The sequence below is a fragment of the Haplochromis burtoni genome, unplaced genomic scaffold (genome assembly GCF_018398535.1).
Source record: "Haplochromis burtoni strain Fernald_Lab_line unplaced genomic scaffold, NCSU_Asbu1 Contig_298, whole genome shotgun sequence".
Classification (NCBI taxonomy): domain Eukaryota; kingdom Metazoa; phylum Chordata; class Actinopteri; order Cichliformes; family Cichlidae; genus Haplochromis; species Haplochromis burtoni.
Window position 1 is genome coordinate 401791 of NW_024582659.1, and position 14770 is coordinate 416560.

A 14770-nucleotide genomic window follows, 5' to 3' on the forward strand; every position below is an offset into this window, starting at 1 on the left:
CCTGGAACCAGTTGGTATGCACCCTAACCACTTGGCTTTCATCATCTATACAAAATACACTCCCCCCAAAAGTTGCAAGCTCTGGCAGATTTCTGGCAGAAAGCAAAAACACATCTGTTTTTTGCGTTCTGACTAATATACATAGACTCTGCATAAAAGAGAGACATAGCCACGGCAATGACACCCACTGACTGAAGTCCAGTCTTGGGTCATTTTCTCCAAGAAATTTATTATAGTAGTACAGGCCCATACTCAGTCCCTGCTCTGCTATATGAATATCACTTTATTCTGTTGGTAGGTGGTTGCTAATCAATAGGATGAGATCATAATATCAAATAAAGATAATAACATAATATTACAATTTTTGGGACATAAATTGCATTGCTGTCGTTAAAATGAAATGATTGTCTTATAAAGTGTTACAGGTGTATAAACATTACAAATGAGTTATTTTAACCTGTTGGTAGGTGGTTGCTAGGCAAGATGATGATGTCATAGCACGTGCCCCTGCTGTTTATTAGAAAGATTGCAGCTTTAAGCCTTCATTGGCTTCACTAATATATAAGTATTATTTTAATAATTTGTGTGATTAAACATGAACTTGTCAAAATGTAAACATTAGGAATTATGTCATTTATCTTTAGGTGTATTATCACCATAGATACACACATTTAGTGCTGCATGGTGTGCATATTTGGGGACAGATCTACTCCTATAATGTAACATCAATAAAACAGTTGTCTTGATCCACACTAGGAATGCATAGAGACTATACTGGAGTCTGTCATTTTTCTAAGTCAGTATCTTTGACCAGCAGGTCACTGTGCAACCCCTAAAAGACAGAATGAAGAGGTTGCATGTCAGGAGTTACCATGTCACCCTTTAAATTGCCTTGATAGACCACAGTCACATGCAATTTGGTACAGTTCGGTAGATCATAGTTTAACCCCACCTGGTGCCAGTTCATATGACTTTCTTTTCCTTCCTCCATCCCACTAATTTGCTCTCCATACACAATCTTTGCTTTTTATTGAGATGCTAACTCTCTTTATGAGCACGTAATCCCGGGGCAGGGAGGATAATTTATGAAGCATTTACATGAAGAAGCCCAGCTAATTGGAAGCATGTGTCTGCGTAAGCCTCACCACTGAAGAGGCACACTGCAGATGAGCAGGCTAGGATTCTCATCGCCTGAAACATAAAATAGTAATGATCGCTACACCTCAAAATAAAGAAATTCTCCATGACTCTACAAGCCAGTGAAGTGCACACTTAGTGGTGCCATATGTCAAGGAGGCCAAGCTATTGCTAGACAGTCCGGGAAGCTGTCTTTTGTTTGCCTGGACACGAACGGAGGCAGTGTTCTTCTCAGGCTAACTGCCCCATCAACAGAGAAATGAGCCGTCGGAGAGGTACTCAACGCTTCTCTTAAGGCTTGACCCACAGTCTGCCAAGTCCAGGTTGAGGTCAAAGGTCAGGTAGGTCAGTCTTTGCCAGCCAGCCAAGAGGGTACTGGCAAATTTGATGTCAGATGACACCCTCCACTCTTCATTTGCTGCACCCCAGCTTCCGTGGCCCTATTCTCTCCAAACCGAGCCTCCCTCGGAACACCCCCATCCTCATTTACATCAGGTCGTTTGTTATGACTTTATGATTATATATGGGGCTTTGTCTGGCTGTGCATGTACCTTCACCACTCCCAGCTGGTCCCCATTAATAACAGGGCCCCGGTGTAGACAGAGCCGGAGAGACGGAGGAGCTTGTTAGCGTCATAACCGAGCGCAGAGGCTCAGCATGTGAGAGTGGAAGGGCCGACAGGACAGGAGGGAGATGTACAGTACACACATATACACACAAACACACACACAGAGTCACCTGGAGTATCTTTTTACACTCCAACAACAAATTTGAAGTACATGACATGATGTCCGGCATTTGTCCTAGCAATTGCACAAAGCCATCACGACGTATTTCTGTGGAGCTATATGTGTAAATGTGTCAGTCTGCTTGTGTCTGTGTTTGTGTGTGTTTGTGGGCAACTGGGCATGTGTTGGGGTGAAATCATAATGAGGCTGACTGGACGAAGTGGGCTGCCATGCAGACGGGCTCCATTGTGGGTCCCAAACGGCGGCAGAAGCCCCTAAAATCTGCGTCCCTGATCTACGCTCCAGGAGTCGGTGGGGAATAAAGGCGTGGAAATAGGATTTATTTAGCACGCCTCATCAAAAGGGAATTAGCAGGGTTTGGGGAGGGAAGACGGGGCTCTGTTTAGAGCTAGGATGAATGGCAGGATCATCTCTGTAATCCTGGCCACCCCCCCACTCCTCCTCCTCTCCTCATGCACCCAGGAAAAAGAAGAGAATCACCCACATTAGCTCTGAAACTGCCTTCTGTACCCTCATTCTGAACCTCAAACCAGCGATCCAAAAAGAAAAAACAGTTTGTAAGATCTTGGCAGGTAAGGTTAAACCACAACACCTGGATCCTTTCTTCCTTTTTTTCCCACCCATCCCTATTTTCTAATTCCTCCTCTCCCTTCAAAACATGGCCGCGAAGCTGTCAGACGTGATGATAGCGAGGCTGACGGCACAGAGCTGGCGCACCAACATGCAACAAACAACGAGTGAGCATGTAAACTAAAGCAAACAAAGCCCCTCTCCGCTCCTCCAAAGGCAGGATCCCTCCCACCTGCCACCCTGCGCCGCTGATGAAACATACAGTAACAGAGAACAGCCATTAAATGGGCGAGCAGTAAAATCGGGTTGTACAATTTGAGGGGGGCTTGTTGTGGCACATCCCGCTCCCAGTCACTCGCACACACATGCACACACAATCTTGTTCATTATTATCCCTGCTCGTGTTTGTGTTTTCCGACTCCTCTTCTGCCTGAGACAAGGCGGCATGAGGGGGATTTGATACCTGGGAAAAGGTGACAGGCTAAAGGGTGCTTGACTGGCAAATCTCTGTCAATGAGGCAATAAACTCAAGTTTTGCTCAAGTTCCAGACAAATCTCATCGACATTCCTCTCAGTGTTTATATAATCAGATTTGCAGGCGGGGGTATCAATAATTGACAGGGAGCTCAGTTTCCTGCAGTTGGGCAAAATAAGGTGTAACCATCCATTTTTAAAATGTCACAGAACAAAAAAAAAGAAAGTGTTGTTTTTATTTCTGATGAGCTGCAAATGCCTCCTGGTCAATGTCTTAATTTCTCCCTTTAAAAAACTACTAAGCCACCAAAGCTTAAATGAGGCTAAAGTCCACACATTTAGACAAATGAAGTTTTAATTGTGCTAAAATATGCAACAGTATTAATCTACATTTTCTGCTCCCAAGGGCTCATCTCAATCCCTTGCCGCGTCTACCTCCTCCACCTCCTCTTCGTCTCACCAGCGGGGCTGATATAATGGGCTTGGCCAGAATAAGCAATGCTACTGTGCCCATATATATCTCATCGCCTGGGTAATTCCAGCTCAGTTTATGTGTTCTTGAAGCTGCGACGGAGCCCCGGCAGACCCATAGTTCCTTTATGTAACACCCAGGAGAATCTGCCCCCTGCACAGGTACAGGCCTGTGAGAAACAAACACCATCAGTAACCTGTCTGCTGTACACAAGGCTGCTGGGCCCACCTACACCCCTCTTCCTCCTCCTCCTCCAATCCATCCGTCCTCTCTTTTCGCTTCTCCCTCCATCTCCACACTCCACAACCTAATCATCGCCGGCCCCCATTCCCATGATTTATCGCTCGGCACGCTGCTGAGAACCAATAGATCAGGCTTGCAGCAGGGAGCCCTGGAGGCAGAGAGGGACAAGGGATGGGGATGGTTGGTGGCAGGGGGGCCGGATGGAAGTGGGGGGGACCTGGAGAAAAACCCACCTAAGATGAAGTGCTCTGTGACGCCGAGGAACATCACAGCTCACAGTTGCCGTCCTTTGGTTCCTATGAGCACATTTCTCTTTCTTTCCTTCACTCCATCTCTGTGCAGCCCTCTCTCCACTGTCCTCCTCTGTGTCGGTGTTATTCTCATTTTTTTTCTTTATGGATAGCCCCCCTTCCTTGTTAGAGCCCTCGCTGTTACTCCATAAGGAGCACATGGATAATTTCCACAATTAGCTTGGATCAGCGGCCTGTGCTCAGTGATCACTGATATGGAATAGGGCCATGGCCAAGACTGTAGTGCAAATGTTCTCCCCGAGCCCAGCCTGTGAAATAGCCAAAGAAAACCCCTGAAGTTCTCAGAAAAGACATGACCTCAGTGTTCACAATGGCAGCCGTTTAACATGAAACCACACAATTGTGGTGTGTGACCGCTGAATATGACACAAGCTCACCAAAGATCTACAAGACGCCTATGTGTTCATCCTTTCCTAATCCTGTCATGCACTTGTTTTCGGTAGGCCATATGTCATTTTACTTGTGTAGTAACAGAAATGAATTTTATCTAGAATGTTCTAGATAAAATGAATCTAGAATATTTATTCATAATTTAGATAGCAGCGTGGAAATGGTCCTAGTGGAAGAGAATGGATGGATGCACAATCTTTGTGATATTTGATCACATTTTTATTAGCTGTAAATCCTTCTCATTTCACCAAAGTGAAAAATATATTATAACTGATGAAAAATGTGAAAATGTATGGTTGTATGTTTGACATCGTTGGTGTAAAATTTATGTAAAGTAGTGCTCATCACAGACTCTTAAATTGTTTCAATTTTATTTGATCAAAAATCCATTTTTTTTTATCAAACTAAAGCGAGAGCATTAACAAAAGCTAATTTTTTCAGTGATTACAGCTGGTATAAAAGTTAAATATATGACTATAATCATTATTTTTCTTGATCAGTGAGTTTTATGAGTTTTTGATTATCCCAAGTAAAAAGTAAAATACATCAAATTTATTGTTTACTATCCCTTTATCTAGTTACAAAGTTTTGTGGTTTACATCCATTAGTGTTTTTTCAAAGGTGTAAACCAAACTCCTTCATCCTCAGGAAGCAGAAGAAATCCTCACTTTTAAAAGTCACGCAGGTACATGAAACACTTGACCTACTGGCCACCTGGTGTCTGCGTCCACAGCAGACGCATGGTGTTGGTCCTTAGAGAGCACACTTCATTACAAACATGGATTGGATTATGTCTTCCAAAACAGACTGACCGTGTCCAATCACTCTACTGCGTCTTTGAAAGAAGAATATTCACCTTATGTCTGGACTGGTGGATCGGGAACGCTGACACGCACACACATGCTCAGAGACCGGCCCTCCTGGGGACTGCTACATGGGGCTGATGGTGGAACAGCGGGGCATGAAAAGAAGCAAAGGTGTGTGTGTGGGTGGGGGGGGTGCGAGAAAGAAAGAGAAATGTCTTTTAAATGACATTACCATTGTGAGCTGGAGCAGGACGATGGCACTTTGCAAAACTGCTAACAATGAGCGTGGTAGAAATCCCTTATCCTACAGGGGCCTGGCAGCATGCTCACCATTACCATAGTCATTTAAATACAGTAATCTCATTTTCTGCCTCAGCCGAGAGGGCATGCTAAATTTCCCAGTGTGAAAGGAGGAGGGAGGGAATGCACAGTGTTCAGGGCCAGCAGGATTAGTGACTTTTCCCAATTTGTGTGTGTGTGTGTGTGTGTCTGAGTTTATGAGATTGTAGCAGAAACACACTGCAAAAAAACAAAAAAACACAGTGTTTTCTAACCCTTAAACTCTGATTCTCCTGTATTTGAACTTAGACCACCGTTTTGTGGTCAAAAAGTCAGGCTTCAACTACTTGAAATACTCTGTTTTAACAGGTTTCTTTAATCTGGGCTCCCTGTGATCTCAAAGAGAGTGGACATCTCTAACAAACACAGAAGCCCCACCCATCTGTTTGCAGGGGGAAAGCAAAACACAGAATTTGGTATAAAAATGTATAAGTATAAAAAAAAGTATAAGTGGAAGTATAAAAAATAAGAAAAGAGTTCCCCAGTTCCCAACAGATGAACTTGAAGACTGCACGAAGACCCAGTATACCATTAAAAAGTCTGTCTGTCCAGTAATGCCAATGGATCCAAGTTCTGTGTGATGCCAGTGAGTTGACTGAAAAAAAAATTGCACTATTTGACACCACAAAAATGAGACTGTATTGAATGACTTAATCAAAAAAGATGTTACACAGGTCAAGAAACACATGAAGTCGGATTTTCTTCTATTAGTGGCGGACAAACTAATGAGAATGAGATTCAGTTTGTCCAAATTATGTTTTAAAACATGTTTTTGTTTCAAGAATTAAAAAAAAAAACTAAACTAGCAATTTGTTTGATTAATTCCTAGTCTAATAAAGTGCAAAGATTTATGATTAGATCCCTGACTAAAATTTAAAAGTCCAAAAATATTTAATTTACACTATAAGAAAATTTTCTTCTTTTCCCCCCCAATTAAAGGGTCATTTAATCAATTCAGAATTAAACATCTAAACAGGTGCATTGTTTTAACTTTGAGCACCTCATATGATGCCGTCTCAGATAAAGTTGCATACACCATTAATTATCAATCCATCAATCAGTTTCCAACTATGGTTGTGTGGGTTTGGGTTCAAAGCTAACCCCCGCTGACAGTCCTAACCCAGAGGGAAAAATCATCTGCACCTGTGGTCAAATTCAATTCACCAGATAACTTAATGCGAATGAGATAATAGAACTAACGGCATCTTGTCTTTGAAAAATGTCAGTCAGATTTTTAAGTATCTAGTCTTTAATTCCAAAGCAAAAGAATACATCTAAGGCTAGAAAGAGCCTTCATGAGACATAATACGAATCTGAAATAATGAAAATCAAGTATCTTTTTAACTTTTAAGACTCACTGACAGTAAGTATGCATGTAACAAGCCCGGACATCTTTTGCAGTGCAAAGCGTGCCTTTCAGGAGGAGAGGTGAAGTGTGTGTTTTTGTGTGTAGGGGTGGGGGTGGTGGTAGGGGCTGCTGCAGCAGCTTTGGGGATATCATATCAGATCGAACAACAAAAGAGGAGCTAGGGAGAGAAAGCTGTTTCCACACAACCTGTTTTCATTCTTCTCTGCTTCCGGTCCAGTGGAACAGTTGATGAAGTTTAAATGAAGCAGAATTAGGAGATCAAGCAGACACAGGAACCAGTGTCGATGGTATCTGCGAGCTCCACCTGCCTTCCCTGCACCCAGGAGAATCGAGCCACGGACAACTGACCTGGATGAAATTGAGAGAAAGAGAGCCGCGGTGGAAGGAAAAAGAAGGGCGAGGAGGAGCAGGAGGGGTGGGGGGAGTCGAGCGGGGCGGAGCAGAGAGAGATAAGGGGATGAAGTATCTCCTAAATGTGATAATCTCCAATCACCTCTAACATCAGTTCTGTCAAGGCCCGGGTTAATGAGCTCACACCCGATCAAGCGTTATGCACCACCGCCCCCACCATCCCCTGATTCTCCCTTTCTCTCCCTCGCAGTTGCTCTCATCATCATTGTTGTTCTTTTGATTTAATCCCTCTTACTTCAGCTGATTTGAGCAAGAGGAGAAAGAGGGATGGAGGGAAGGGAAAAGCCTATTACCCAAGCTCCTCTGCTCTCAACTATCTAAATGCTAACGATGTGAGGGGGCGAGAGAGAGGAGGGAGGGAGGGAGTGTAGGAAAATGATGATAGGAGGAAGACACCGAGGGGAAATGGAAACGAGAGTGCGGACGTGTTGGCAGGAGAGGACAAGACGCAGCAGAGGGGGGCTAATCTGCTGTAGTACTGGGTCTCCGGGATCAGTTTGGTTATTTTGAAAGCAGGTTAGCTGAGGAGAGAGACCAGTGTCCTGTGTCCTGACCTTTCATCTCTGGGGTCAAACCACCTGTTCTCGGCTGTTTACTTTCACTCGAGCAGTTTTGACACAGCAACACTAAGAATCTCCCGTCGTGTCTGTGCTCATTTTTACCTGCTTTCACTTTTCTATTGATTAAAACACTGGGGGAGCACGTGTGCGTGCCGCACTGAATCACATCTTATATGTGTCTGATTCGCTTTGGCTGGTGTAGTTGGTTGGAAAACACTGGGGTAAAAGCTGCGGGTCACCTTGAACTGAGAGTAATGTCTGTTTCGATCTGGTTCTCTGTAGCGCACCGAGGGACCAGAGTCATTTTCAGATTATGTCGTTATGAGTTTCCACTCCTTGCTCCCTGCCTCCTGGACAATTGTTTTCTTAGTTAGGCTTCTTGATACAGTACCCAGAGGCCCCTAAAAACAACTGAGTCAATATTTGGCAATAGCTTGAAATGATGATTATGGTTTGGCACGACCACACCGATGCAGTGTTTGTGCGCTGAGCTTTAATTGGACTACAAATTCTCCAAAGAGTGTGCGTGCAATTCCAGTGTTCCCCGTCTATAATTTCACTTTTAGTGAACTTTGCAATCATGCAGCGGTAGGTAGCGAATCACCTGCGTGTCACAAATTAATTGCCATACAAGTTCACACGGCAGCTCAGCTAATTTACAAGGTGACATGAGGAAGAGAAACAAGGTGCCACGTGCCACTCTTTCAACTCGAACAATCATTTTGATTTGTTTTCACTGTCTGGCACTCAGCATTTCAATTCATCTGGAATACACAAGAACAATGGGAGGAATTTGCTCGAAAACACACGCACCCGTTTCACATCTCCCCGAGAAGCACTTATTCTGTGCATAACAACTCTACCCCTCAGATACTCCTCTTTCAAAAAAATAATAAAAAAATCCCATTTGATTTCACATTGTCCAATGAAACAGTGGAGGGTGAGAGGCAAGTGAACAATCAATCTTTGTAATGTGATCCATGGATTGAGCGTGGTGAGTAAATGTTTGCACAGGCATCCATCCAAGCCTGCAGTCAAACGAATTTTGCAGAAAAGGAATCTATCCAGGGCAGGCCTCTCTCTTTATCTCTCTCCTGCCCGACAGCAGCAGGGTATCAAGCACATTATATTCCAGCGCTCTGTGCATTTTTCATATAGGCTCGCCTTTTATGTTTTATGTACGCCAGCTCAGGGGAGAACAGCTGTGTGGGCGCCACATCCTCTGTAAGTTTAGAGGGAGAGAGAGAGAACTCATTTCAGTGGGAGAAGTGGAGCAGAATGCCAAACGCAGCAAGCGCAGTACCTGCGAACAAACAGGAGCTGCAGACCAAGGCCTGCCTCAACTATTACATTACCATAATACACGGAAACAACACCTCGCATGCTGTTACTGCAGTAATTTGAAAACAGATTGACAGGATTTACAAGTTCTCAGCTTATCTTCACCGTGACCTCTGTGACCTCCATCTTCGCTGTCAACTTTTGGAGTAAACTCGTGTGTTCGAGGCTTATTTGCAGACTTTTCCAGGATAATCTGGTATTACATATACAAAAGTAAATAGATTTTTCTTTTTTATCATATTGCATTTGATTCTTTGAAACTATATACAGACCCCTTCCCCCCGTCCCCCCAAAAAAGAAGAGGAAAAAACGTATAGTGTGATTTTATAATTGACCCTACTTGCTCTTCCATGCAGACTTGATAAATCCCCTCCAGCTCAGAGAATAATGCACTGCTTATATGGAAGAGCTCACTACAAGTCTTTGAGAGATTAAGCTGCATTGGAAATTAGTTTCTGTGCTGTCTGTACAAAATGTTAACATTTTTGTTTGCCGCTAATGCCAATCTGCTCCCAGTAAACAAAAGAAAAAATAAAATGAGACAAACATTGTATGTAAATAAGTCTGAAATGCAGAAGTTTTGAGATTTCTAATATTATGTAGATTAAAAGATTGATTAAACAGTACAGTGGAGTATATTTGTATATCGATTATGTGTTGCCCAGCCCTGAGTACGGCATATCGATTATAATATGTCACAAAAATCTCTATTTTTTTACCAGTATTTTGAAGGTGAGGAAAACTAATTCATAGAGACTCGGACCCTGTGGTAAGGTCTTTTGTGGAATATTTTTGCCTCAGTTAAGCTTCAGAGTGGTCAAACCTCAGTGCCTCTCACAGACTGAGCTCCTCTGCTGGAGGCAGGAGGTGAAATCTTTCCTGTTTAGAGGTACACACTGCCACCCAGTGTTATCGGGTCTAAGGCAGGAAGAGCTGAAGTCCACTGAAGTTTGTCCAGTGTGCTACTCGTTGCTTCGGCTTGAGCCATCTCTGCTTTTATGTTCCCATTTAGCCCACCAACACTGACTGTGTGATGCTTATGTAGAGTGCATTAAAAAAGCTTCTAAATTAAACATCATACTTTGTTAGAGTTTTCTTAACGGATGTAATAACTCATTGTCAAAAATGTTCATCACACATGAAGCGGCCTGCCAAGTCATGACAAGAATATATGACTCCATCATGGTTTAATCTTATAATGGGAATGTTGCAAGGTTGCTTCACATCATTTCATCAGTCTTTGCTTTTTTTGGATAAAAGAAACAAGGTGACCTTTAGGAAGCAGTCATGAGTTTAGACAGTATAAGGAAAAATGTGGCTTAGCAGTTGCTGAAGCATTTAATTACCTCCATCTAATATTGTTTGGCAATTTGATTGTTATTAGGTGCTGATTGTTTTTGTTGGAAAACTAAAATATATGTGGATGTATGGATTATAGTGATATTAGAGGAGTACAGAATTAAAAGTAGGTCAGAAAAATGAAGAATAGTAAGTAATTATTTTTGAACCACATGATTTTGATTTTTCTTTGTTTTGGCTTCTCCTACATATAACTCGAGTCTACCCTGCTGACACAGGGCTTGGGGCAGGTTAGTCCATCACAGGATAAGATAAATAAATTTCAGTGTGCACAGTATCGCAGAGGTTGTTGATCAGTTTTTAAAATGCGCGTTCCATTTTATTTTCTGGATTTTTCTATGAGTGAATTATCAGCTCAATGCCTGGTCCTCATTTTTTTTCCATGTTACGGCCCTGGGCCTTGGAGAGAGTGAGACTACCCTTTTGTGTTTATGCAAATCTAAGTGTGCTAGGACTCGTGGATGACTGGCTGCTGGGAGTCCTGTGCCAGCCTTCTTTTATGCAGATCACAGTGTGCCAGACCTCGCAGACGATTGGCTGCCTGGAGATCCCATGACACTCCGAGACCAATTGACTGGCTGATTGTATGCACCTGGGAGTATAAAAAGGCTGAAGAGTCTTCATACTGTGGGGGATTGTTGTGCTGATGTGAACATGCAGTGGCTGCCTTATAGTTGAACTGTGTTTGTAACCTGATATACAGCTAACCTTAGTTTTATTAGACTCTTGTGTTTGCTGCCCACTTTAGTTAACCCTTAGCTTTTACTCTTGCCTGTTCTTTTCTTTGTGTATTAATTGTTTCCCCGGTGGTCTGTTGAACAGCCCTGTCGGTTTTCAGTTTGTTTGTAATAAAACCCCTTATTTACTCTGATTTTGTGAGAGGGCTTGTGTATGTTTATCCCCTCCTGTCGCCTAGCAGAGAGGGTCGTAACATTCCAACTGATTAAAGTCGTTATTTACGTATTTATGTTCAGTCATGACGTTTCTGGCAATTCTGAGTTGATGTTGAAACTGTCTATCACTGTTGCATTCAAACATAAAACAACTGATGCCCCAATGGGTATATAAATAGCTGGAAACAAGTTGAAATACTTTATTCTGACTGGATCAGACAGTGAAATTATTCTTTATGGAAAAATATAATGACTGCTGTCTAGTCATGTTATTAATCCAAAGCTGTTTTCATTTCCTTATCAGTGTTATTCCTGAGATATATTGGCATAAACTACATAAATATCCATATATCAATAAGAGGATCCTCTGTACAGTGAGGTCTATAGCAATTCTCCTGTGCAGTGCGTCAGACAAACTATGCTCTGCTTTCAGTTTTTTTCTGTTTGTGCTGCACCAGCCTATGTTTGACGCCTCAGTTTGTATTGTAACAACTTGCCAGCTGTTTTTGTAGTCATATATCTGCCCATTCACTTCTACATCCAGCACATTTTTTGTCATAACAGTTCACTCACTGCTCTGTGTGGCTGCCTGCTAATAGTGACACAGTGGATGAGGAACCACCTCAATGACCCCTAGTGGTCAATTATTAAATCGCTTACCAAACGTCTCTAGTCTTATACTTTTGCCTTATACTTTTGTTTATTTTTATTTGAAGAAAACAGTGCTACTAGGATCAAATGTAACATTTCCAGACAAGTTTTAAAAAAACATTTATTTACACCTGCTACTTTTCATTTTGGATAAAGTCTGCAGGATGCTGATGTGGCTCTCTGTAATTTATAATTGATCACATTTCTTTGTACTGTGATACATCAAACTAGCTAATGTTAGCCCTATCTAGACACTTCAAGTACTTGTGTGGACTATTTGGATCCTAATTGATTCTTTTGTTCACCTTAATCCCCATCGGCATGAGGCTGAACCTCCATTATTGGCTAAGAAAAGGAGAGACTGAGAAATGGGCAGATAGAGCATGAAGAGAGATAGTTAGGGATGAGGAAAGATAACGAGGAGGACAAAGTACCCTGTAGGATTAGCAAAAAGGGTGGATAATAGGGAGCAAGTCTGGCTGCAGATAGAATAGCCTATCAAGTGAGAGTGAAAATGGGGGAAGGATTGGAAATGAGCGAATCATATGCTGTAACTTATCCTCCCAGTTCACCAGAGACCAAAGACACTTTGGTTTCAGCTGCAGGAAGCCCGAAGCCCAGGTAGCCTCGGGGAGATGGAGGGGTATTTTTTCACACATGAGAGGGTCTTAGCTGTACCTAACTGGCCACATTGGCCACCAGTCTTGTACACTGGTCCCAGCTTGGTGCTTTGTCAATGTGCTGTGACTAATCCAGGAGGGGTTCCACATTTTCTCTCACCCTAATTAAAAGAGGATTAGGTGAGGTGGAGCTCTAGACCACTGCAACATGCACAGCCACCATCCCTTAGTTTTCCCCAGGATAATTGCACTTTGCCTGGGTTTTCTGTGCATGCCACCACCTGAACTCAACAACCAGCTCCGTCACTAAAATGATTGGTGTTAATACTGAAGGAGCTTACAAATAAGGATTGATCCAAAAGAAAAAAAATACACTAGCACTTCGTCAACTGGTGTCTACATATGGTCTATACGCTCTAAATCTGCTCCAATTTTGTATTTCATTACTGACTGTAAAATTTAATCCTGATGGCTTTATCTTCATTTGTGCATGTTCTGTAGGGATCTGTAAAGGGATTTAAAATACCGTGGCCTATTAATTTTTCCTCAAAATACCGTTTTCTTTGATAATTATTAATTCTGATTTAGAGCAAAAGAAAAGAAAAAAATCCCAGTTTCGATGCATTCACATCCTTCAACATTTCATTATTGAACTCGTAGGTGTAGCAGTGTTAAAATGAATATAAAGATAATAAAATAAAGTAAGCAAACTTCAGTGCCAAATTCAGGATTAACTGCATAAAGATAATGATTCTTTCAGCCACAGATTATATCAGAAGTGTTCTGTGGATAAAACCTTTTCCAATTATTTGGTGGCTTGTGCAGTCTAGTCTTTTTTTTTATTTGTTTGTGTTTTGTTTTTTTTAGGATTTATTTTTGCCTTTTAATATTATTATAACATAACAATAGAGCTTACAGGAAAGGACTCAAACCTGGGCCCCTGCAATAGCCTTTTGGTACATAGGTAGTCTTCCAGCCTACAGAGACTGACCAACTCTAATGTTTAGTATTCAACAGGTTTTTATGGTTGCTTTTTTTTTTAACCTGGAAATCAATCTCATGTCATTTTGAAGCATGTCTTACTTTCTAAAATGCCTCTGGAGGCAACAGTAACAAGTAGAGAAGAGGCTTACTGGAGAAGCTGTAATCAGGTATTTACAGATGTGCCCTTGGCAGAAATGTTCTCCATTGATGAAAGAACAATGCCAAAACACTGGAACACTTGAACCACGTCAGGTGGAGGACTCTAAATAGCTAAATAGCTAAACAGGTGTGCCTTTATCAGGTACACCTGTTTAGCTGCTTGATAACTGCTGCTTGGGCTTACAGAGAATGATCCAAACAATAGAAGATTGAAAAAACACTGCCTGGTTTGATGACTGTCGATTTCTACTGCAACAGTTGGGGGGTTGGATCAGAACTTGGTGTAAACAGCATACAAGTATGGATCCATCCTGCCTTGTATCAACAATTCAGGCTGCTGGTGGTTTAAATGGTGTGGCAGACTTTGGGCCACTTTTTATCAATTGAGCATTATTTAGACACCACAGCCTGCCTAAGTATTGGTGTTGACCACGTCAGTTCCTTTCAAACCACAGTGTACACATTTTCTGATGGTTGTTCCCAGAAGGATAACACAAAGCTACTGCAGTCAAATAGCAGATCTTAACCCAATAGAGCATCTTTGGGATTTTATGGAACAGGAGATTCACATGCACAGCCAACAAATCTGCCACAACTGTGTGACGCTATCATGTCAACGTGGAATGAAATCTCTGACTGCTGTCGCATAAATTCACTGAAAATATTTCATTGCCTGGGTTATTAATGGAAGCTACTTTCAGTTGTTAGCATTACCCTCGACAGTAGCCTGTAAATAGCAGGTTAATTTAAATAGGCTCCAGCTGCCACACTGAGTAGACCAGGGGTGTCAAACTCAAATACACAGTGGGCCAAAATTTAAAACTGGAACAAAGTCGCGAGCTAACGTTAATATTTATTGAAAAAAAAAATCTTCCTCCAGATTTAAGAATGAATCTTTTCTTATGGACTCAAATAAGTTTTGCTGGAAAACT